The sequence below is a fragment of the Asparagus officinalis genome, chromosome 1 (genome assembly GCF_001876935.1).
Source record: "Asparagus officinalis chromosome 1, Aspof.V1, whole genome shotgun sequence".
Lineage (NCBI taxonomy): Eukaryota > Viridiplantae > Streptophyta > Magnoliopsida > Asparagales > Asparagaceae > Asparagus > Asparagus officinalis.
Genome location: NC_033794.1, coordinates 16865819 through 16892884, shown reverse-complemented (window position 1 = coordinate 16892884; position 27066 = coordinate 16865819). Strand labels below are relative to the sequence as shown.

The window sequence follows — 27066 nt, the reverse complement described above, 5'->3', positions numbered from 1 at the left end:
ACCCTTTGCGGGCCAAGCTGCTACTTCATCTCTCTTCCTGGTGTAGTTACCCCTTTACCCTCGCTACCCAGTCACCCAATTTGCCCCCCACTCTTTAACTTCTCTCAAACTTGCAACTAACTGATGCATGCATAGGCAAATGGCTTTCAGAATACATGGACTTTTTTGCTTATAGAACTCGCAAAATAAGTAGAATAAGATAAGCATAGGTGATTATCAAATTTAATTCATATCATAACTTTGGGTAGGTCACAATTAGTAAGCTAGTTACACCCTGGGAATATCAAGAACTCCTTAAAAACATCTCTATATACATATATTTGTATGTGGTGTTGGTATTTATCCAAACTTGATGACCACTAGCACATGATTAACCTTTAATATGAAATAACGATTACAGAAGATCATCCACTCTACTCTAACTATTTCACTTCCAAACTCTTGCATTGAGATTTTGCTCAACTTCGATATCAACAGTACCATTTAGGCATCCTCTAGATTTTCAGCACCTTTCACTATTCCAGCAAGACAATAACACTGATCTCACTTGATTTTCCACATCTCAGTGAACTCTCTCCTGTTTAACAAACCTTAGCAGTACATCTAATGCTACACTCTTTTGTGAATCCAGTAACACTTAGGTAGCATATCCTTCTTAACATGAAGTCATACATTTTTTGCAATCATTTGCCGTACTTTCTCTCTCTACCTCAATAACTCCAGCAGGTCCCCACAATTCCATTGAATCTTGATGGATCTCGCAACATTGGCCGACTATCCCCGATAACACCACAATAATTATTCCATAGTTTTCAAAGGCGGTACTTTGGCTCAAGCAGTACTTTGGCTGCCCGCCTTGGTCTTGGGAGTACCTAGGGGAGCATGGGCTGTCATGCGGACTGCAAACCTTTGGTCGTGGTCTGATTTCCTCTGATGATGCCTCCCCGACGTCCCCGTACTCTAACCTCCCTTGTCTCCTCCACCGAATTCTATCACCTCCTCAGCCTTTATCAAAATATCCTTCACCTCCAGTTAAATGAAAAATATGGAATCCGCCTAGGCCCCGGCTAGGCAACCACTTAGGCGCCAAGCGCTTTCTATGACATTGTTGAACTACTCCTTTTCGATGAGCTTTGCAGTATCAAATCATGCACATCACCAAAATCCTAAATTTTATCGAGAGGAATTTTGTGACTCTTCTTTTTCATATCTATGTCATTTTCCTGTTACTTTAATAATCTCTTGCTTATTCTCAATCAACATTGCAATCAACATTAATAACAAGGAACTTGATCAATAACTAGAACCAAACATCCGGTGTATTCATCAAAATCAAGGGTTAAAAGACTTGTAAATGAGTATTTGTTGATAATTTTTTCATCCTATGGTATTTAAGTTATTTATTCTCCACTATGTCAGATTAGGCTTGAGTAAGACTTCACAAGTCACAACCAACCCAAATTGTGTAATTTGCATCTATACTATCGACTCAACCTGCTTTAGCCTGATACTTGTCCTTGTCTCAAACAAACCTACACGTCAGACTTACACCGCTGCCCTCAATTGTTCTAATGAGAAAAAGGACAAAAGGAAGTGATGCGTTCTCCTGCTCACCGCTTTCCTGGAAAGAATTTGCATCTAGTATAAGATTGAGAATAATCTACCATAAGAATTAGCATTTCTTTACTATTATAACTATTATTACCACCATCATCATCATCATTTTTGACTTGTCGCGATATAGTTTTGATGGTGATTGGCGAAAGAATTAGAGGTTGTTGATGGTTATGATGACAATGATATTTTTAATACAGCAAGCCTAACTGACACTCTCAACTAAGTTATTGTTTTGTTTTGTTTTTGACGTCTGGTTAATCCACTCGCTATCAAGTCAGAATTGCAGTCCTGCAAACTTTGATCATTGACTTACAAGTCCTATGCAACCTTTTAGTCTCATAAAACAAATCAAGATTAACATGCCTATGATTATGTTCAGTAGCTAAAAATAATGAAAGATCAAAACATACATACCCATGCTGACAACTGTTAAAATAATAGGATGAAAACAACATTACAAAAAAGAGCCAAGGAGCCGTGAGGGCATCGATATTATCGTGAAACGTGCAGAGGTCGATCCTAGCAATTTTAGTGAGTTTTCAGGTTTCTCAGATGTGAACAATCTGCCCACCACACATCTGAATCAACAACTGAAGAAATTGGATCATCATTACAAGGAAATCTGCTCACACAAACCAAGATATCAAAGTATCCCATGCATAACTTCCACCTCTCCTCCTCTTCCATCCGCCATTTCCCCTAGACCTCTTGTTAATGCATCCTTGGTTATACATGTTAGCCCTATCTGTTGAATATCATATCTCCATGATATTATTTTGATGATAACAATTTATACAATGTGTGTTATACAAATGCACTAACTTTTATATGCAGATTTCAATATCAAAATATGAACAAGTGCAAGTTGAGTTCAAGACATTATAAAGTGAAGAAGATGAAGAACATATGAGATAATGTATTTTATATTTTCTTTACTTAGAATTATTGTACAAGCCTTGATCACTCACACACACACACATAAATATTAGAACACACTAACACAGGCTTAGTGTGTTGGTTAACTATAGAAATCCCCTATATTAACCATTAGAGTTATAGTTAATTATTGAGTATCAAAAACATTTAATTCTCATTTTTTACTCTTAGTAGTCGACTAATTAGAATAGTAGTCGACTACTCATGTATATGACCTAATTATATGTTTCTGTCAATTTACAGTATAATCGACTAATTTGGATAATAGTCGACTACTTAAGCTTATGACAGAAATATAAGTTTCTGTTATTTTACAGTATAATCGACTAATTGACATTATAGTCGACTACTGAAGGCAAAATTCATTTTTTAAGTTTCTGTCTAATTACAGTATAGTCGACTAATGAACTTTATAGTCGACTACTGAGAAATTTTCTGAATTCACAGAATCTGTTTAAACTCAGTGTAGTTGACTATTCTGTCTTGTAGTCGACTACAGATACAGTTTTTTTAGATTTTAAAGTTGAATTTATGACTGTTTATAGACGTTTTTAAACGTTTTAAAGTTCAAATAATTATCTTTTCAAGGGCTATAAATAGGTTATTTGTTCAGAAAAAATACAGAGACTTACATACCCATAAGCTTTGATCTTTGTGCATTTTTTTCAAGTGAAAAACATTCAGATTTTGAGAAAAAGAAAAGTTTCTGAAATTGCCTTTGAACATTATTCAAATACTTATTGTTTAGGCAATTTACAGAAGTTAGAATCATTCCTAAGCCACTACTACACTACACTACAAATCAAGGCTTGTAGGAATCGAAATTGTTGCTTCAAAAGTTCTCTCGGTTTGTGAGAGGTGTTAATCTCTTGGTTCAGAGATTGGTGTGCAAATTGGCAAGGTGTTTGTCAATTGGTGTTGCAATTTACAGGGACTTGCAAATTGGTCAGGTTTGCTTTTGATTTTGTAAGTTTATTCAAAATCACAGTGAAAACTCTCAAGCGGGATTTGCTTGGGGACTGGATGTACACCGGATTGGTGGAACCAGTATAAAACTTTGTGTTTTTGTTTGTGAATTTCTGAGATTGTCATTTTTTTTTACAATTTATAATCTACTTTGCATAAATTTTAATAGAACACCATTCACCCTCCCCCCTCTAGTTTTTAGTGTATCTATTTCAGATCCTACATTTGGTATCAGAGCAAGGTGAAAAATAACATCGACAAATACTTCACAATTCAAAAAATATTACTCTACAAATCGTCCACCAATGTTCGATGGTTTGAACTACAACTATTGAAAGTGTCGAATGAAGATTTACCTTCAATCAATTGGCTACGAACTTTGGAACGTTGTGGAAACAAAATATGAGAAGCCTACAACTCCTTTTTCAGAATGGACTATATCTCAAAGGAATAATACAAATTTGGACTCCAAAGACATGAATACACTATTCTGTGCACTTGACAAAAATGAGTTCAATAGGGTGTCAACGGCCACATCTGCATATGATATTTGACATACACTTGAGGTAACTCATGAAGGTACAAATAAAGTTAAAGAATCTAAAATTTCTGTTCTTGTACACAGATACGAATTATTTAAGATGAAGGAAAACGAGACTATTGGAGAAATGTTCACAAGATTCACCGACATCACAAATTCTCTCATTGGTCTTGGAAAAACATATACACAAGTGGAGATGATAAGAAAGATACTTCGATCACTTACTCCATAATGGAAAAAGAAAGTTACCGCAATTGAAGAAGCCAATGATTTGTCAACTCTTACGGTTGAAAATCTTATCGGAAATCTTATGGCGTATGAAGTTCAAATTGAAGATAGAAAGAATGATGAAGAAACAAGGCGTATGAAGTTCAAATTGAAGATAGAAAGAATGATGAAGAAACAAAGAACAAGAAAGTACTTGCATTCGATACTATTTTCGATAAAGAAGATTCAGATGATGATGAAGAAGAAATGGGCATGTTTGCACGAAAATTTTAAAAATTTATAAAACGAGGTAATTTTAAATCTAAGAGTTCAATTTCAAATAACCCTCTTTGTTTTAAGTGTAATAAACCAGGTCATATGAAGAAAGATTGTCCAATGTTGAAGAATAAGCAAAAATTAAGTTATTTCAACAATTTCAACAACATTCAAAATAACAAGAAAAGGAAAGCAATGGCAGTCACTTGGGATGATAGTGATGAGTCATCTTCAAATGAAGAAAAGGAAAATGCTCACATGTATTTTATGGCATAAGATGAAGTAAGTGATAATGGAGAACTTTTAAATTCTTTCAATGAATTATATGAAACTTTTGTGAGATTAAAGACTTCACATAATTTTCTTAAAGGTGAAAATAAAAGATTACTTGAAGAAATTTCTGATTTAAATTCCTCTACTATTTCTAATCCCAAGTAATTGAATTGAAAGAAGAAAATTATTATTTGCTTAAAGAAAATGAATGTTTATCTAATAAGAATATTTATTTAAAATCAGAATGTAATGATTTAAAAATTCGCATTAATAGTTTAGATAAAGATATTTCTTCTTTTAAATCAAAATATGAGGATATATGTTTGAATGTAAGCAAATTCAATAAAGGTAAAGAAAATCTTAATAATATACTTTCTTTTCAAAAAAAATCACAAAAGACAAAAGGATTAGGTTTTCAATTTAATAAAAATAAATCGAAGAAAACAATTTTTGTAAAACCTTCTTGTGATTTGTATGAATATAGAAATAAAAATTTGTGTAAAAAGAAATCAAAATTCTTTTCTATTTGGGTTCCAAAAGAATTAACTTCTTTACATAAGAATTTTTATATTTCTGATTTTATTAAAAATATTTGTTTATCAACTAACTATTTAGGCAAATCAAACTCTTCATGGTTTGGTTTCCTAAAGGCTAATTTAAAGGACCCAACATAGTATGGGTATCAAAACTGTAAATGTTTATTATTTCAGGTACCCAAGAAAGATAGGTGAATTTTGGATAGTGGTTGTTCCAAACATATGACTGGAAACATATAATTTTTGTCATCTTTTCAAAACAAGGATGATGGTACCGTTACTTTTAGAGATAACAACAAAGGAAAAGTCATTGGTATTGGATCTGTCGGTAATCCAAATAAACCTATTATTGATAATGTTCTATTAGTTGATGATCTTAAACATAATTTACTTAGTATTAGTCAACTTTGTGATAAAGGTTTTAAAATTGTTTTTGAAAAAGAATCTTGCTCAATTTATGATATTGATTTAATTACTATTATTTTTAAAGGCCATAGAAAGAATAACATATATGTTTTATCTATGAAAAATATTTCAAATGAACTTCGCCTTATTGCATCATCTAATGATTCTATTTTATGATATAAACGTTTTGGACATGTTAACTTTAAACATATTTCTAAGATTTCTAAAAATGATTCAGTAAATGGTTTACCTAAGATGTCTTTTAAAAATAATTTTGTGATGCATGTCAACAAGAAAAATGCACAAATCTTCTTTCAAATCTAAAAATGTAATATCTCAAGTAGACCATTAGAATTAATTCACATAGATCTCTTTAGTCCTTCTAGAGTAGCATCTTTAAATGAAAGTAGATATGCATTTGTTCTTGTTGATGATTATTCTAGATTTACATGGGTAATTTTTCTTAAACATAAAAAAGATGCTTTTAATGAGTTTTTTATATTTTGCAAAAGAATTCAAAATCAAAAATCTACTTCTATTATCTCTATACGTAGTGATCATGGAGGTGAATTTGAAAATGAATTATTTGTAAATTTTTATGATAAACATGGTATATCACATACTTTTTTTTTCCTGGTGCTGCTCCACAAAATGGAGTTGTAGAAAGAAAAAATAGAACATTACAAGAATGTGTTAGAACCATGTTGTGTGATAGTAATTTACCAAAATATTTTTGGGCAGAAGCTGTATCAACAGCTTGTTATGTATTAAACAGAGTTTTATTAAGACCTATTTTAAAGAAAACCCCTTATGAATTATTTTATAACAAGATTCCTAAAGTATCTTACTTTAAGGTTTTTGGTTGTAAATGTTTTATTTTAAATACAAAGGATAACTTAGATAAATTTGATTCTAAATCTGATGAAGAAATTTTTGTTGGATATTCTAATCATAGTAAAGCATATAGAATATATAACAAAATAACTTTAGTTATTGAAGAATCTTTGCATGTTTCTTTTGATGAAAATTTTTCAAAACCACTCATTGTTTTAAATAATGATGATGATATAATTGATACTATTCATGATACTCCAATGTTAGATATTACAAAAGATGATAATTTATAAAATGATTTACCTAAAGATTTTGTAGAAGTAAAAAATCATCCACATGATTTAGTCATTGAAAATATTTCTGATAAAGTAACTATTAGATCTCATTTTAATTTGATTGCTCATACTGCTTTTATTTCATCTATTGAACCTAAAAATATAAAAGAAGCCTTACTTGATGATTTTTGGATAATTGTAATGCAAGATGAACTAAATCAATTTACTAGAAACAATGTTTGGGATCTTATACCAAGACCTCAAAATAAATCTATTATTGGAACAAAATGGATTTTTAGAAACAAATTAGATGAATCTAGTCAAGTTGTTAGAAACAAAGCTAGATTAGTTGCTCAATGTTATAATCAAGAAGAAGGAATTAATTATGATGAAACTTATGCACCTGTTACTCGTTTAGAATCAATTAGAATTTTACTTGCATTTACATGCTTTATGAATTTTAAATTATTTCAAATGGATGTTAAAAGTGCATTTCTAAATGGTTTTATAATTTTAAATTATTTCAAATGGATGTTAAAAGTGCATTTCTAAATGGTTTTATAAAAGAAGAAATTTTTGTAGAACAACCTCCAAGATTTGAACATGAAAGTTTTTCAAATCATGTTTTTAAACTTAAGAAAGCTTTATATGGTCTTAAACAAGCACCTCGTGCTCGATATGATAGATTAAAGAAGTTTCTTTTAACTTCAGGTTTTGAAATTGAAAAAGTTGATTCAACATTATTTATTAAGAAAATAAATAAAGATATTTTACTAATCCAAATATACGTAGATGATATTATTTTTTGTTCTACTAATAACAATCTTTGTCAAGAGTTTGCTAAGACTATACAGGATGAATTTGAAATGAGTCACATGGGTGAACTGAATTTCTTCCTTGGACTTCAAATTAAACAATTGAAAGAAGGAATATTCATCAATCAAAGCAAATATGCAAAAGATTTACTTAAACACTTTGGAATAGAAAATACAACAAGCAAATCAACACCAATGAGTACTACTACATCACTTGACAAAGATGAAAATGGTAAGAATGTTGATCAAAAGCTTTATCGAGATATGATTGGATCACTTCTTTACATTACTGCAAGTAGACCTGATATTATGTTTAGTGTATGTTTATGTGCTAGATTTCAATCTAATCCTAAAGAATCACATCTTAAAGCAGTGAAAAAAATTTTAAATATCTTAAAGATACTAAATTATGGATTGTTTTATCCAAAACATAGCACATTTGATTTAATTTCATATAGTGATGCTGATTTTGCCGGATGTAAATCCGATAGAAAAAGTACAAGTGGAACATATCATTTCTTAGGACAGTCACTTGTATCTTGGTTTAGTAAAAAGCAAAATTCAGTATCATTATCAACGACTGAAGCTGAATATATTGCTGCAAGTCTTGCATGTGCTCAAATTTTATGGATGAAACAAACATTATCTGATTATGGAATAAATAGTCACATATCATCCATAATGTGTGATAATTCTAGTACAATTAATTTATCTAAAAATCCTATTCAACATTCACGTACAAAACATATTGATATTAGACATCATTTCTTACGTGATCATGTGCTTAAAGGTGATATTTCATTAGAATTTATATCTACTAATAAACAAATACAGGTATATTAACAAAACCCTTAAAAGAAAAAATTTATGTTAAATTAAGAAGAGAATTAGGTATATGTTCAATTGAAGATTTAAATTAAAATTTTAAAACAAACACATATGCATACATACCTTTAATAGTCGACTAATTTGACCTATAGTCGACTACATGCACAAGCATTGCATATAAGGTTTTCTGTAAATTACAGTGTAGTCGACTAATTTCACCTATAGTCGACTACTCTGAGTTAAAATCTGAAAATCAACTTTCTGTCGATTATAGTGTAGTCGACTACTTTTCTTACTAGTCAACTACTAATACTGAATTCACAGTTTTACAGTTTTAAAGCTTATTTGATTTTTTTTTAATCAAACCCAAAACCCAATACCCGTTTCATTTAAGTAGAGTTCATCTCAACCAAAGATATTCAACTCTATCAATCCTAGCCACATATCTAAGATAAAATCATCACCTTTCATTTATTTTACAATTCAATCTGGACCATACAATGCAATTCTTTTAAAAAAGAAAAGATAAAAACCTAAAAACTACCCACTAACCTATCCTAAAACCGATTCTTCTTCTTCCTCTCTTCAGAACCCACTGATTCCAAGTTAGGGCATCATCTTTCTTCTCAAAATTTTCATCAAGTTCATCATTTTCTGAAGTCTGTCAGGTTCTGTAGTCGACTACACCAAGTAATAGTCGACTAATCTAGGGTTTCAACAGTCTGCGGTAAAATTCTCAACTTGATCTTTGTATCTTCTGATATTTTTCTGTTTCATCATGTCTAGAGCTAAGTTGTATCTTCTGATATTTTTCTGTTTCATCATGTCTAGAGCTAAGAAAGCTAAGCAAATTCATACTAATATCAACGATGAAATCATCATTTACTTAAAAAGTCCTGATTTACTTGAAGAATTTAACAAAATATCCACTTTTGAAGTTCTTCTAGGACGATTTGTGAAATTTGATGATTTTATTCCCTGAAACTTTGGATCATATTTTGATAATGTGGGATTGCTTGAATTATTCTCTGCTGAAAATAGAAAACCAATATATCCTTTTCTTGTTCAATTGTTCTATACTAATATAGAACGTGTTGGAACTATTGGTGGTACTGAAAAACTTAAAACTCTTGTTAAAGGAATAGAAATTGAATTGACTACAAAGTCAATTCGAAAAATTTTTAATATTCATTTTTAAGGAGTCTCTCTTAGGTCAATTAGGATGAATGATTCAGATCTTTTATCTAATCATATATTTCTTCCTGGTTATAGTAAACCTTTAAATAATTCAAACAAACTTCGTCCAATTCCTAGGTTCATTGCACGAATCTTAGCGTATAACTTGTTTCCAAAAACTGAGAGTTTCCATTTTATTTTCCTAGATTTAGCAAAAGCACTATATGTTATAATGAGAAATATCCAAGTTAATTGAGCTGAAGTTTACTTTGACAATCTTCTGACAATACCAAGAGGATTTCTTCCTTATGGTGTTTTTTTAACAAAAGTCTTTGACAAATTTCATGTGGATCTTCAATCTGAAAATTTTGTTGTCCGTTCCATTGAATTCTTTGATTCCAATGCCCTAACTAGGATGAAGTTAACAAATTTTGAAATTCAAGAACAAAATCCTCAAGATGAACCTCATCCTCATCAAGAAGAAATTCCACAAGATATTCCACAATCTTCAACTCAAGCTGGAACTTCTTCTAGTCAACCACCACCACCGTTTCCTTCAGGACCTTCATGTTTTTCAGATGTGCAATACAACACACTATCTGCTCGTATTCTTGAACTTGAAACTGGTCAAAGTGCTCTATATTCTCAGAATTCCTATATCATTAGTAATCAAGAAGAGCTAATCAAGAAGTTTGATGACTTGGATACAAAGCTTAGCGCATATTTTCAAGGACATCAACCTCCTCCAGCACCTTAGAAGTTTATGCATGCATCATATTAGATTTGGATGTTTTAGTGTTTAGTTTCAAAACAATTATGTTCCTTTGTTAGTTATATATGTTTAAGTATCAAAAAGTATGTAGTTGTGGGTTGTTATTAAGACATATGTAATATGTTATGTTGCTACAATGTCAAGTATGTTGATTATGTGTTTACATTATTATGATGTTGTTTGGATAGTTAATATATGTGCTATATATTTTAAACAGATCATGGTGATGAACATTGTGAAACTTTTGGTCTTTATGGTAAGTCTTTGCCTACCTATTTGGATGGGTGAAGTTATGGATTATGTTCATAATCTGGATAATTTGTTTGAAGTATTAGCTCATGTTGAAGAAATAATGTCATGTTTAGCATAAATGTTTATCTCTTTTTGTTGATAACAAAGGGGGAAAAATGATTATCTATATTAGATTTATGTAATGTTATAGACTCTAATTTGCATATATGCAGGGGAAGTAAGTATGTTTATTTCATAATGTTTAAACTTGGTTATAAAATACATTCATATTGCATTATATTATTTTGTCATCAAAAAGGGAGAATGTTGAATATCATATCTCCATGATATTTATTTGATGATAACAATTTATATATGTGTGTTATACAAAATGCCACTAACTTTTATATGCAGATTTCAATATCAAAATATGAACAAGTACAAGTTGAGTTCAAGGCATTATAAAGTGAGAGATGAAGAACATATGAGATAATGTATTTTATATTTTCTTTACTTAGAATTATTGTACAAGCCTTGATCACTCACACACCACACACATAAATATTAGAAACACACTAACACAGACTTAGTGTGTTGGTTAACTATAGAAATCCCCTATATTAACATTAGAGTTATAGTTAATTATTGAGTATCAAAAACATTTTAATTCTCATTTTTTACTCTTAGTAGTCGATAATTAGAATAGTAGTCGACTACTCATGTATATGACCTAATTATATGTTTCTGTCATTTACAGTATAATCGACTAATTTGGATAATAGTCGACTACTTAAGCTTATGACAGAAATATAAGTTTCTGTATTTTACAGTATAATCGACTAATTGACATTATAGTCGACTACTGAAGGCAAAATTCATTTTTTAAGTTTCTGTACTAATACAGATAGAAGACTAATGAACTTTATAGTCGACTACTGAGAAATTTTCTGAATTCACAGAATCTGTTTAAACTCAGTGTAGTTGACTATTCTGTCTTGTAGTCGACTACAGATACAGTTTTTTTAGATTTTAAAGTTTGAATTTATGACTGTTTATAGATGTTTTTAAACGTTTTTAAAGTTCAAATAATTATCTTTTCAAGGGCTATAAATAGGTTATTTGTTCAGAAAAAATACAGAGACTTACATACCCATAAGTTTTGATCTTTGTGCATTTTTTTCAAGTGAAAAACATTCAGATTTTGAGAAAAAGAAAAGTTTCTGAAATTGCCTTTGAACATTATTCAAATACTTATTGTTTAGGCAATTTACAGAAGTTAGAATCATTCCTAAGCCACTACTACACTACACTACAAATCAAGGCTTATAGGAATCGAAATTGTTGCTTCAAAAGTTCTCTCGGTTTGTGAGAGGTGTTAATCTCTTGGTTCAGAGATTGGTGTGCAAATTGGCAAGGTGTTTGTCAATTGGTGTTGCAATTTACAGGGACTTGCAAATTGGTCAGGTTTGCTTTTGATTTTGTAAGTTTATTCAAAATCACAGTGAAAACTCTCAAGCGGGATTTGCTTGGGGACTGGATGTACACCGGATTGGTGGAACCAGTATAAAACTTTGTGTTTTTGTTTGTGAATTTCTGAGATTGCCATTTTTCTTTGCAATTTATAATCTACTTTGCATAAATTTTAATAGAATACTATTCACCCCCTCTAGTGTTCTAGTGTATCTATTTTAGATCCTATACTATCAAATGATCGAGTCTAAGTGCCTAACAGGTCTATTCTCCATCTTCGTAGTAAATTCTTTGATACAACTAGAAGAGCGCATTATTGAACCTAACAAACCTCACAAATTCGCCACACTTCTTCCCCTCATAAATTTCTACTAAAGATGCAACATAAATTCAATTCTTTTTCCTCAAATATTTTGCGGTAAAATTTAGCACCAGAATAACTAAGTGGAAAGTCAATGTAGCTTGTTAAGGAACCCAGAAGAACTCACCCCTAAAAGCTAGCTTGTAGAGGGAGCAAACCCAAAGCCTTTATAAACCCACATCAAGTTACCCATATAACCAATATGGGGCTTAATGGAACCTAACATACCATAATGCTTCTGATCGCGGCGCCCGCGCGGGCTGTCTTTGCACTAATCTAGCCTCGGGTGAACACTGCAATCCCAGCATCACTCCTTTGGCTTTGCTAAACTAGTCCCGGGTGAACACTGAAATAACAGCGTCACCACCCATGCCGCTAAATTGCAACCGATAGGTGGGGTTGGCTGTGATACCACTTCTAAGGGACACAGGAGAACTCACCCATATTAGATTTTCTCTTCTTAACCCCCTGCTTCCTTGCTTTTAGGGGTGAGTTACCAATGGTATCAGAGCTACTCCATCTTTATGGTTACAACACATATTTGGTAACATCAACATTGCCTCGTATGCCCGGGACTAGTCTACTGTAATTGCATAAAGCCAAAGGGGCGATGCGGGGACTTATGAGTATTCGGTTGGTACTCGGCTAGTGCTAAGTTAGGCAACATGGAGACAATGTGATGTGTTACACATTTGCTTTTAGAAGTGAGTGAGTTCTACTACACCTCTAACAAAAGGAATGTTGATATTTTTTTTTCTTGAGTTGATTTACTAAATGGTTCTCAGAAACTTACTATACTCCAATTACCTTCATGGAGACGATGGTTCGCCGGCGATTTCACGGAGGAGCTCTGGGCATCGAGGACGAACAGGGAACCCAGTTTTTGAGCGGAATGATGTGGCGACGCTCGCAAGAGATCGCCCTTCGCCCATCCAGTTGACACGATTTGGTTTCTAGGTTTTTTGAGATTTAGCAATTTAGGGTTTTTGAGAGAGGAGGCGGCTCTGGGGATTTGGGATTTTGATGGAGATTGGGTTCTGTATTCTGTAAAAGTTACAGTAAAAAAGAACACGTAGACTTTTGCAATGTGCGTATCTAGTAATAACCGTTTTAATAAGGAGAATTAAAAAAAAGGTTTTTAAAACATAATTAGCAAAATCGACCGTTTTCCTAAATAATATTCAAAATTAGCCTCTTTTTTGCCAGGTCATCAAGGCCGACAAAAAAGAGGTCGGTTTTAAAAAAAATCATCTTCAAAATACACGGGACTACTAGTCTCATATAATTAGCAACGTTAATTAAAAAATTAACTTTGCGCTCTCTCCTCCGAATTTCTTCATCGCTCTCCTCTCTCTCATCCGATTCGCCCTCGACCCTCGACCTCGAGGCTCTCACTGCCCTTGAGATCGCCCTCGACCACTGCCCTCGCCCTTGAGGCTACTCTTGATCACCACCCTCGCCCTCGAACCTTGCCCTTGAGGCTCCCTCGACCACTACCCTCGAGGCCACCCTCAACCACCACCCTCGAGGTCGCCCTGGACCACTATCCTTGCCCTCGACCCTCGCTGTCGAGGCTCCCTCGACCACTACCCTCGAGGTCGCCTTCGACCATCGCCTTCTCCCTCGAGGCTCCTTCGACACTCAACCTTCGACCTGGAGGAGATTGAGGAGAAGTGGAGGGAGGAGCTCTGGAAGAGGGGTAATGGTGGTTGCGATTAAAAATTGGGTTTTGGAATGAATACATGGGACTAAATAGTCCTATGTATATTCTGAGCTTAATCAGTTTCATAATTTGTAATTGCTAATTACATGGGACTATTAGTCCTGTGTATTTTAAAGATTTTTTTTTTTTTTGAATCGACTTCTTTTTTGCAAGCCTTGATGAGTTGTCAAAAAGAGGTCGGTTTTGCTCATTATTTAGGAAAACGGTAGATTCTGCTAATTATGTTTTAAAATGGTTATTTTAAAAAAATCTCATTTTAGTAATGAAAATTTGTGTGAAGTCCCTAAAAAATTTATTTTACCCATGTTCTCCATTTTACCCCTCTTCATCCGCTAAAGGGCGTCATCATTTCTCCTCCATCACAATGTCCCCTTCTTCCTCCTCCTCCTCCTCTCTCCCTATCTCAAAATCCAAGCGCCGAAACCTTAACCCTAGCAATCCTACCTTCTTCTACTATTGCTGTAATTACTCCTCCCTCACTGCCACCCTCGGCATCTTGATCCTCATCCTTGTCCTCTCCTCCTGCTCCTTCCTCATCCTCTCCTCTCTCTCCCACCTCCTCTGAGTGCAGAAACCCTACATGCAAGGGCTTGAAGAAAGCGATAGAGTTTAATGTCAAGATTCAAATTGAGGATTGCGTGAGGGAGAAAGAAAGGAGTAGAAGGAGATCGAGAATTTGTCATGAAAAGGTGGGCAGCAGGAGAGAACTCGAATTATGAGGTTCTACATGCCGAGTTGAAAAGGATGGTCCCGGTCAATGGTTAGGTTGTGCTACTATTTTAGGTGAGGTGAAGGTGCCCGCTGGCAAAATTGGAGGTTAGGGACCGAAGAAGGTGTTGAGGCAGAATTGGAGCCTAGAGTTAGAGTTTTGACACTTCAAGTCTAGATGTTAGTTAGATGCAAAAAAAAGTGTTTGATGAAATGTCTCATAATAATGTCATTGCTTAGAGATCTGCTATACTATTGAAGCTTGAATTCATCAAAAGAAGAAGCTCAAATTGCTATTGTTTTATTGTTTTATTTTGTTAGTTGTTCATAGAATACAAGAGATATTGCTGAGAGGTTTAATCTTTATCTAAAACTTTATTGTACAGCCATTATGTTGGCTTGAATATTATATGTAGACTGTACATGATGCGTTCTTAATTGAGAAATAAAAGCTTACATACAAAGTGTTCATTTGAATTAATGGATATATGGATGTATGGTGATTATTTACGGAAATAAGAACTTTTGAATTTGGATTGGAAAATTGGAAACTTTAAGAAGGTGGTATAAGAATATTGTATAATGTTCAATGTTTTCTCCTTTTAAAGAGGAAAATGTTAAACTTATTCATAGACAGTTGAACATATACTTTATATCATTCTTGTTAACCTTATGAGGTACATGCTAGGGTTCTAGCATATCTGTTAAAGTTAGGCCATATCTGTTAAGTTTATATTATAACTGTGAGGGTTATGCAATTCATGTTAAACTTACTATTTATTTGTTAAGGTTATGTCATTCCTATTTATTTTATGGTGTATATGTTAAACTTACACTATAACTATTAAGTTCATAATTGTAGTGTATATTTGACTAATTTTAATTTAAATATTCATAACTGCAGTGTACATTTTATTGACTGTTTATTTAATTGTTAAGTTAATTTTACTAGTTGTACTATTAAGCATCTAAAAAAGAGTTATTAACTTATCTTTTATCTCATCCTAAATTATGAGAAGTGTAGTGTACCAAAGGATGAGATCGGTATATTGCTACCAATTACTACTAAAAGGAAAGGGACAAATAGAACAAGACTATATCAAGTGTTGATGTAAAGAATTAGAGTTGGTTGTAAGTGATAAAGCCTAGATGCTAACTATATTAGCTTGGATGTAAGACTAATCAGGTAAGACTAATCAATATTTACTGAATATACTTTATAGTGTTAACTATATTAAATATTTGTTAACTATATCCGGTATCGGTTAACTACATCAATTATTTATTAACTATATCTAGTATCTGATAACTATATCAAAGTATCTGTTAACTATATCTAGTATCTTTAACTATATTCAGTATCACGTTAACTATATGATGTACCTATTAAACTTTATTTATTCCTGTTTAATATCAAGTAATTATTAATATATGTCTATTAAAGTTCATGACTAGGTCATATCTTTAACATCTATTTGTTAAAGTTAACTGGTAATCTATATAGTTAACATTCATTGAGTAAACTTAACAACCAATAGGTAAACTTAATAAGAAATAGGTAGACTTAACACTCAATATTTTAAAATTAACACTCAATATTTTAGAATTAACAAGATTCAATCTACTACTAAAAAATAAAATCATAAATTAATTCAATCATGAGATTTTTTTGAGAGAAATGTTTTTTTTTTTTGTGGGGGGGATTTTAAGGAGTTGGATTTGTAGATGAATTGGTAGCAGCGAGGGAAGAGGAGGGAGTTTGACAAAGGAGGTGGTCTCGGCCATCATGCGTGAAAGTTTAAAGGAGGCGAGAGTGGTCGAATGAGAAGAAGATGACGGCGAGCTCAGATGAGGAGATCTTGTCATCACTGTTGGAGTCGAACTAATTCAGGATGTGCTCAATATTGGTGGTGGTGGAGGGGAAGGTGGAAGAGGGAGATGACGGGGTCTGAGGATGCACTTGAGGTCAATAAATGTCGGAGGGGGAGGGGGGAGAGGGAGATGGCAGGGTCGGATGAGAAGAGGAGGAAGACAGAGAGAGGAGGAAGGTTAGAGATAAGTTTAGGGTTAGGAGAGAGAAGGAGAGTAGGGGAGGAGCAACCATGAACATTAGGATCAAGGTTTGGGTTAGGATAGAGGAGGAGGAGAGGAGGGAGGAGCAACAATGGCGCCAGCAGTGGAGGTCGGGAGAAGGATTTAGGGAGAGGGTTGATTTGGGAGGAGGAAGAGAGGGGAGAAGTCTCACCATTGAGAGGGGGGGGAGAGAGGAAGAGGGAGGGGTGATCTTGAAAGCTTTTTGGTTTTTTTTACTTGGCAGTGTGAATAGGGGCTGAATCACAAGAGCCAATTGTATTTGGGGCCAATTCACAAATAAAAAATACAAGGTTCTGGGTGTAGACGCACAAAAAAATTATGTATCAACAAACCCTATAAACGAAACTTATTGTGAGGATGATAGTAGCTCATAAAAAATCAAAACAAATGTGAGGGATAGTACTCCATATAAATCTAAACTAATGAAGGTAAACCCTCCATATCAATTAATTTAGAGAGGCATGTCTTCCCCTTGTAGTTGTCAAATTTGATGAGCTCAACAAATCTTATCAATGAAACTTAATGTGAGGGATAATACCTCATATAAATTAAAATCAATATGAGAGATAGTACCTCATATAAATGAAAATCAAGTTAAGGATGACAACACCTCATGTAAGTTTGAGAATATATGTACCCTCTATTAATCCAATACAAAAACACATGTCTCACCCCTTCATATTAACCAAATTCTTTAACTTGAGGGTGCATATCAATTTCGATGTATTTGTGTTATCATGTGATCATAAGCCCTAGCAATAAAATCTAACTCGAGGATACTCACCCTACACACCTAATTTCAGCTTGAAGGTATATAGGCTCTTAGCAATAAAATCTAACTCGAGGATACTCACCCTACACACCTAATTTCAGCTTGAAGGTATATAGGCTCCACATAACACCTATTTTAAGAAATAAAAAACTACACACCTAATTTCAGCTTGAAGGTATATAGGCTCCACATAACACCTATTTTAAGAAATAAAAAAAAATAAGCTAATAGATAAATTAGAAGTGAAAAGCAAAGGAAATGTTCGTTATGATAAACGAATGAATCTTGATAAGGTAGTTTCAATAAGGAAGTTATAATAACCCCCCACCAATCCCTTTCAAACACTTGACAATAACTTCCCCTTGTCTTCCTATAAATTGAAATCTCATTTGCCATTCGAAGAGGGAGGATAAAAAAAGGAACAACAGAAAAGATAGAGAAAAGGCGAAGAGATTGAAGAGAAAGAGAGACTTAGAATTTAAAACAACAATGACAAGGTCTTCTGCATTTTTTTGAAAGGGAGGAGGGCTCTAGAACATTGTATAGAGACCTAAGATCTCATCTTCTTTCTATTAAATTTTGCAATACATTAGAAAGATAATAAAATTAATATCTCTCTACATTTGATTCTTAATGTATATTTAATTCTTTATTTTCTACTAATCAGGGGTTTATTTTAACAAGAGTTATTAACAGAAAGAAATAAATTTCTGGAAGCATGCACCTCACAATTTTTTTTACAAACAAAGTGATTCTAATATGTATCTAAGGAGTAAATATTTAGACATTGCTCTACTCTTATTGAGATTGGTGATACGACTTGGTCAATAAGAGATTAGCCTACTCAAATATTATTACTTCTCTGATGGATACTAGCACCACTTTGAATTTTTTTTTACAAAATATACACGTCGGACATTTCTACGCTTACACTGGACCACATGAAGTTTTCATTTTTAGGGCCTTGACACAAGTTTCCCTTTAATAATTGTCCTTTCCTTAATCAATCTTGATATGTAATCCATTAAAAAATAACCTAAGACAACCTTATTTTCTTGTGAAGTATAATCCAAAATAATTACTTGCCAAGCATATAATCCACTTTTGTGGATCATAGTCTAGTTTTACCATTTTGTCAAACATGCTCTAAATCTTGTGTAAACTGTCCTTTCCAATAAACTACGTGGAAATGAAGTGAAACTGATGCTTCTTCATCGATTCAAGTTGATTATTGTATTGATTTCTATATTGTTTGCAATGTTTAGTATTTATTTATACATATATTTAAAATCAGCAATAACTTTCTGTAGAGGACCATCTACAGTAATTTTTCTAACTTAACTTCATTTTTATAATCCACATCTATCAAGTAACCCAATATTTAAGATATGTATGTATTATTTTTTTTTTCTAATGTCTTGAGTGTTTTTTTTTTGGAACCTTATATAAATTAGAAAATTCATCTAAAATACACATCTTAAATTCTTGAGTTTTTATTTGGTTTGGATGAATTTTCTTTATTGTGTAGAGCTAATAAATGTGTACTGATAATATGTCAACTGTAGAGAGAGCGTGTTAGCATAGGACCAAATGGACTCAACAATCCATTACATATTTTTAGCGTAATGGCTATTTGTGTCTACAAGCTCAAACCAATATTCTTTTTTCTTGTATAATGTGTGTGTATCAGATAGGCAATATTAAAATCGAAATTAAAAATTTTCAAATTAGAAACCCTCATTGTGCACTATACATCTAAACCTAGATTAGAGCAATAAAACATCAAAATTGATTTAAAAAATACTAATATATAATAAAATAATTCAATTGTATCATATATGAGATCCTCAACTCCAAATTTATTTTCATTGGCCGATAAACAGCCAAATCCATATTTGTACACATAAAAACGAATTGATCTGGATCCCATTTTCTTTTTATGTATTTTAGCTTATTCAAATGAATAGTTGGAAATCAATATAATGTAATTGTTAGATGGATGAAAATAATATATCTACATCAATTTACATTTGAGCTCATGCGTTTAAATGTCAAATTGCTGAGATAAGAAGAAGGGAAAAATGAAATGTGAGACTAATTAAATGCATGAAGGATTTCTAGTTTTTCTGCCATTTTAAGGCAATATTAGGTACATATGCATGAGACAATTTCCTTATATATTATAATTTAGAAAAGATAATACAAAAGGAAACAATTATATAAATATATAATGTTATTCTTATCCCCTCCTGTAAGAAGGAGTTAATGAGTTATTATATTATTATTATTCACTTTTATGGACTATTATCTTTTTTGAAGGAATATATGTCGTTATCTTTACAATACATTTTAGACCTTTGGACTATTATCTTTTTTGAAGGAATATGCGTTGTTATCTCTACAATACATTTTAGACCTTTGTTTTGTACAATCCTTTTTGAAAATAGGAGGTTTTAATATAGAAATAGACCACCAACAAATCACTTTAGTACAATGGCATCAACTCGAATCATGTGTTACAAAATGATATGCAGATTCCGTAGACTCTAATAAGTCAAATAAAATGAAATTGCTATCGACATCATTACTTCTTTGTTAGGAGACTATTAATTTTGGATTAAGGATCCAATGAGCTTTTATTAGGTAAAACATTGGGATAATGCCGAAATAGATTCAACCAAGCATTTAGAGAGATAAATATTCATAGACACACAGATGACTTTCATTTTGAACTTTTATAGATATTTTCATTTGTGCAGTGCAATATTTTAATGTTGTCATGAGAATGCAAAATATTGTAAATATTGCTCACTCTCCTCGACACATCAGAATTTTCAGAAATCCAATATTTACGCTCTCTTAATTATCATAGAAGAAAATAAATATTTGCAGATGTTTAATAAAAATCTATTGTTGCTCTTTTATTACAGCAAAACGTATCACAGAAAAAGTATTTACAAAAAATATAAAAATTTAAAAGCCGTAAATTTTATTTGTTATTGAATGTGTGAATGAATCATAAAATAGAGATTTTCAAGGAGAAATGCTCGAAAATGTTGCACGTGCAATGAATGAGAAAATGTGAGTGGGAGGAGAAGTTTTCATGACCAGCGAAGAATGATTGTTGAAGGAATTACTTGAAAACTACAAAACTTCTACGATTCACATTTTAACAGATTTCCCAATATTATGAATTTTGCACGTAACATGTATATGATTTTTAATTAACAGTTAATAGACATTCACGATTTCTACTCAGCATCAGACCTACAAAAATGATTAATATTTGAATAAAAAGTATTTAAATCCTCTCCACACCTAAAAATAGTTATAGATCACTACTTTTATCACTGGCGTTAATCTATCTAGTGAATGATGTGATTCATTCTCAATATAACACTCATCCTAACCCTCACGAATCACATTTCTATTTTACACTTAAAATAATCATAAGCATCAAATAAACTATGATAAAAATATTATTCTCTTTACTACTTTTTAGCGGGGTGGAAATCCAAATCCGATAAAAATGGGAACTTATCCTTGCCACTTATTGAGAACTAAAGTTGGAATTGATTCATTTTACTTCGATTTGTTAAAGACATTTTTATCTGAATGTTTTTCATCACGATTGAATTCAATATAAACAAGCAAAACTGACCCGCACGATGCTGCGATATTAGTGTTAAAAAAAACAAAAACGTAATGGTTTAAACATTTATAAAAGTACACTATATACATAACCGCTTAGAAAAAAGTACTTAAATGAAGTATTTTGGTTCTAAAAATGATTTTCGGGTTCAAAAGGGTTTAGAAGTAACTATTGGTAGATCTTTACTTTTATAGGAATAACTTTTTCCCAGAAATGGATGGTTTTAAAAATAAATAGGGGTAAAACATTATGTTTATCAGCAGAAAACCCATCTACCATTCGTAATGCGGCATAAGCATGAAAATAAATCCGAAAATACTAAAGCATTTTGTTTACTAATACCCTGAATACTCAACCAATTAGAATACAAATACAAAAAAATTTAAAAAATTGGCAAATTACAGCAAAAAGTAACAACTTACACCGTATACATAACTGCTAGTCTAAAGTGATTTTGCAGTTAAGCGAGTTTAAAATAAAAGGGGATTAAACTTTGGGCTTATAGGAAAACATATCAATTTTGGAAAGTAAGTGAGTTAAAATCAAATGAGGATAAAACTTTGGGATAATATGGCAAAAAATCATTTACAGTTCACGATGCATCTTTAGTATGAAAAAAAAAGAAATAGTTGAAGTATTGGGTTTAAACAATACACCAAATATATAACCGTTCAGAATAAAAATATAGTTACTTACAATAAAACATAACAAACTTACACTATATATCAAACTGATGAAAAAAAGTGAGTTCATAATTAACTCGGTGAAATATATTGGGTCTAAGAGTGATTTTGGAAGTGGGAGAGCTTAAAAATAAATCATATCATACTCCTTTAAAAAGTACGAGTTCGGAAAAAATTTTCTATGGTCAATATTATCCTTATTTTTTCTGAATATTATATTAGTATCCTAATCTATTCTAATTATCCTAACTTTTTTGAATTGGCAACCAAATGATTTACTCTATTCATAATGAGACTTAACATATTATTGGATAAATTAGATATGTTTCATATAATTTAAATCCTTTACTTATTTCAGTTCGTAGAGAAATCTAAAAAATATATGCTAGCCAGCACGTAAAAGTTTTTTAGACTTTGTAAAAAATATTCTCTAAGTTTTTTAAATTGTAAAAATGCCCCTACAAATTCAAATTTTTATTAAAGTATATTGAAAATTATAAATTTTACTTATCTCAATTCAGTGAGAAATCTGAAAAAACATGTGCTAACTAAAAAACGAAGGTTTTTTTAGAGAAAACATCTCATAAGTTTTAAAAATTATAAAAACAGCCCTAAAATTCAAAATTTATAAAAAACACCTTACAAATTTCAAGCCTATAAACATATTAAAAACCTACAAATAACAAAAACAACCCCTAAAAATTTATAGAATTTGTAATACACACTGAATTTTTTACAAATTGCAAAATAAAACCCTCAAAATTATAAAATTTATTAAAATCTTGATAGTTTCTGACCAGTACATTAAAAATATAGGAATTATAAATATCTCTTACATAATTTATAATTTATAGAAAATAAACTTAAAATTTCAAAAATTACAAACAAACGTTTAAAATTCTAAATTTATAAAAAACACCCTAAAAATTTTAAAGTCATTAGTAAATTGAAAACATAAGAATTATAAATAGTCTATAAATAATTTACAATCTGTAGAAAAAGCCTATAACTTTAAAAATTACAAAAAATCCTTAAATTTCATAATTTACAAAAAATATCATGAGAATTTCTAACCTATAAACACTAAAATGAATATGCAAAATTACTACTAACCCCTAGAAAATTAAAATTTTGTAAAAAATATCATACACCTTTTAAAAGTATAAGTTTAGAAAAAACTTTTCATGATAAATATTACCCATAATTTTTTTTAAAAGAACATAACTAATTGAAGACCTATTAAATTTGAAATATAAAAAAAAACACCCTCAAAGTTTAATTATTACATTGCAGATCCCCCTCCAAAGTTTGAAAATATTCAATAATTTTTTTTGTAATTCCTTGATATCAATATATTGTTTAATAGTTTTGTGTATTTGTAAATTACAAATTTTAGGGTATTTTTTACACTTTTTAAAACTTTTGAGGATGTTTATTTTATTGTTTTCTAAATTTTTATTGTGTTTTCAGTGTAATGCATATACATCAATTAATAATGATATTGAAGAATAAGTCATTCTTAAGATTATTAAACCATAGTTAAATGTGCACATCACTATTCCTAGGAAGTATAGTTTATAATTTTTTTCATACGATCTATATAGTATTTAAAAGATTTTGATATTAATGTACTATTTTTTATAAATTATATTTAATCTGAACCCACCATATAATTTTGATTGTGGTCATCATAATTTTAATATGTTTGATTGATTAACTACTTACGTATATAGACCATAAATTACTTTACTTTCTCACATGAGATAATATTTGGTGCTTAACAATTTAAATTATTATTTTTAAATTTAATATAAAGAGGAGCTCTAATAATAGTTATTTATTTACCTACAACATAATACAATCTCAATTCTTATTTTTTGCTGGAGATTTATTCCATAGTTACGCGTATCAATTTAGTAACTAAAATAATAATTATTTATGCTTAAATTAGAATGATTGTAGTTGGCTACTCACTATGAAATTTTTATGAAGATATATACCATACTTTGTATACTTTATAAATTAGTTCTTAATTTGACAAATTAAATTACTTTTTCTTTGTAAAAAAATCTTCTTTGATTTTTATACTGTGTAATCACTATATCACCATTCTAGCATAGAAATGACCCCACTCTAAATGTCTTCAAGCCAATGTTTGAGTTGCACTGAAGTATATACTATTGCTACTATGCATATATTTTTTTAATAAAATCATGTTAACATTTTTAAATATAAGAGAATATTCTAACATCTGATATTATAAAAACTAAATATAGCTAATTGAATGATTAACAAAAGAGAAATTACATCAGAAAAGTGTGAATAATAAGATAAAGAGGAAAGGTAATGACATTGCCAACAGTACTACAAATAACAAACTACAATGTAAAGTTAATCTATTTTGTAGAGCCCAACTACTGGCTATAAGCATCGGGTTTTCATATGTATACTTTATAATTTATTATAAATGGTCATATAATCTTACATAATAAAATTGATTTAACATTGAATAGTAATATTGTTGTAATAATATCATTATTAGAATTTTTTTTCATGAGTCAATATGTTCTTTACAATATATAAGCTATGCACTCCAAATTCTTGTGTCTTTTATAGAGCCAAAAAGTTTGAATACGAGCCTCTAACATGTTGCTCTCACAACAGCAAAATCTACTTTGGAGATATGAATATTTAAGATGAGTTATGTATCCTATATACAATATAATTGCTCTAGGCAAGTGAGTTATAATAACATTTTTCATTTACATTGTTTGGGGGTAAGATTTGATAGAGACCTTGCTTCAAAGGATTTTTTTTATATTTAGAGCACATGGCGAAATATATCATTATCTCCCTGTTCTAATTTCGCAAAAAATAATTATTCATATTTTTAATTTTACTTTTATGATATAGAGAATGAGCTATAAAATTAAATAAAAATATTAGGTAATATAAATATGAGTGAAACGTCAACTAAAAGTTAACGTGAATATGAGTCAAACCACAATTAAAAGTTTAATGAGCATATATATGTAAAATTCCTTTGTGAATTGAATGATTACCCATCTATTGAAGACTTCAAGATTCTAATAAATAGAGATGTTATACTAGATTAATGTGTTTATAACTCACAAATAGTAGATCACGTGGTTGTTGGACCCTAGAGGGGGGTGATTAGGGTCAAGAGGCTCTAATATGCAATAAAAATTCAGCACAAGCAAATCACAAAACAGTAAAGCAATTTAAAGTAAGAGAAATAGAGTTAGGAGTTCGTTATCCTTGACGCGCGATGTGTTAACGAGGTTCGGCCCTCTGGCCTACGTCCCCGCTCCCCACTCTCGAGGAGAAATCCACTACACACCCGGTTTGAAAGCCGGAACTTCGTCTACACAGCGATCTCCACAGATCTCTCTCACTACACGGTTTGATCTCAACAGATCACACTCCCTCACAGTCGATCTACACAGATCTCACTCACACAGCAGAAGACAAGATGCAAGAACCTCTCTTTACACAGCCCCTATAGCAAAGAGTAGGTTTACTGAAGCTGGGAAGTGAATCACACTTAAAACAGAGAGAAAAACAGGCTTTGAAAATTTTACTCAGGAAGAAGAAAAGGCTCTCTGGTTTTTCAAACGTTAGGGCTAAGGAAGAAGAAGCAGTCTGGGGGGGGGGTTTATAAAAGAGTTTAAACCAATTAAAAACAAAAACCCAATATTCCTATTTAGGAAGATAATCTCCTTTTCAGACTCTCAGCTCAGACTGTGCCAAACACTAATAAGTGAAAGCACAGCGAACGAGGCAAAAACCGACCGTTTAAAAAAGTCGCGGCTGACCAAAGACATAAATCGGTTGACCGAAGGGAATTTCGGTCGACCGAAAATTTCGGTCGACCGCCAACAACCTAGAAAACTTAGAAATCAAGCAGAGACACCGTCGGTCGACCGGCGCGGTCGACCGATTTGAAAGTCGAGATTTCGGTCGACCGTACCGGTCGACCAACGACCTCTCTGGAAAATAGTAAGGAATGGTCATGGAGGAAAGGCGATGGGAGCGGTCGACCGGACCGGTCGACCGCTTTCTGACATTCTTCAGAAAACAGGTTTTTAATCAACTTTAAATATTTGCAAAATATTTATTTGACCTCTGAAAAATCTGAAACTTTGTAAAATGTTTTTAATACTAAAAACAAACTGTTTAGAAAAGGAATTTTGCAGATAGGTCCTCATACTTATGAAAAATAGTATTTTGTGAAAAACGCTTAAAAACCTAAGTATGAAATCGTGTGTGTGATTCCCAATAGCTTCAAGTAAAATCAGTAACTCTTTGCCTACATTCTAGCACTAGAGAGAGAAACAAAAGAAAGCTAATATCCTCATATATAAAGAACAATACTTGAGCTTTGATATAGCTTGAATCGGATGAAGCTTGTATTCGAATTTGACGTTCTTAAAATAACGTTGCTTCATCTCTTGGCCTCCTCCTCCTTTGGATGTCATCATTGTAGCATATATTCCATCCATCCTCCATTTATGGCACTAACGAGCTTGATAAATGAATTTACTATATTTTTACTCAATAAGCTATTAGTACCGATAATGGTGGTTGTAAAACATCATCAAAACATAAGGGCTAACAATCTCCCCCTTTTTGATGATGACAACCAACCATTATATAAGAGCAAAAATAAAATAGCTTATAGATAGGTGCTCCCCCTATCTATGAGCTCCCCCTAAATATATGCAACAAATGAGGAGATTTCTCTCCCCCTTTGTCACCATCAAAAATGGGGAAAGAAATGCAAAATGCAAGATGCAACTAAACAAGCAAGCAATGTAGAACTTTCACATAGTGCATAAGCCCAAACCATTTCTTATGCGACAAAAATCATCCTCTCCAAGAGGCTTAGTAAATA

The 27066-nt window shown here is 31.7% G+C and overlaps 1 long non-coding RNA gene across 4 annotated transcripts in view; it reads right to left on the bottom strand.

Annotated features, from left to right (window-relative positions):
* Window positions 1-13580, bottom strand: part of LOC109819744 — a 16396-nt gene extending 2816 nt beyond the window's left edge. For 3 of the 4 annotated variants that reach the window (XR_002241606.1, XR_002241598.1, XR_002241597.1), the window contains exon 1: window positions 13327-13580. This is a non-coding gene — a long non-coding RNA (uncharacterized LOC109819744). Of the gene's footprint in view, window positions 1-1076; window positions 1079-2075; window positions 2196-13326 lie in introns of all 4 variants that reach the window. The other variant, XR_002241617.1, reaches the window with a different exon arrangement.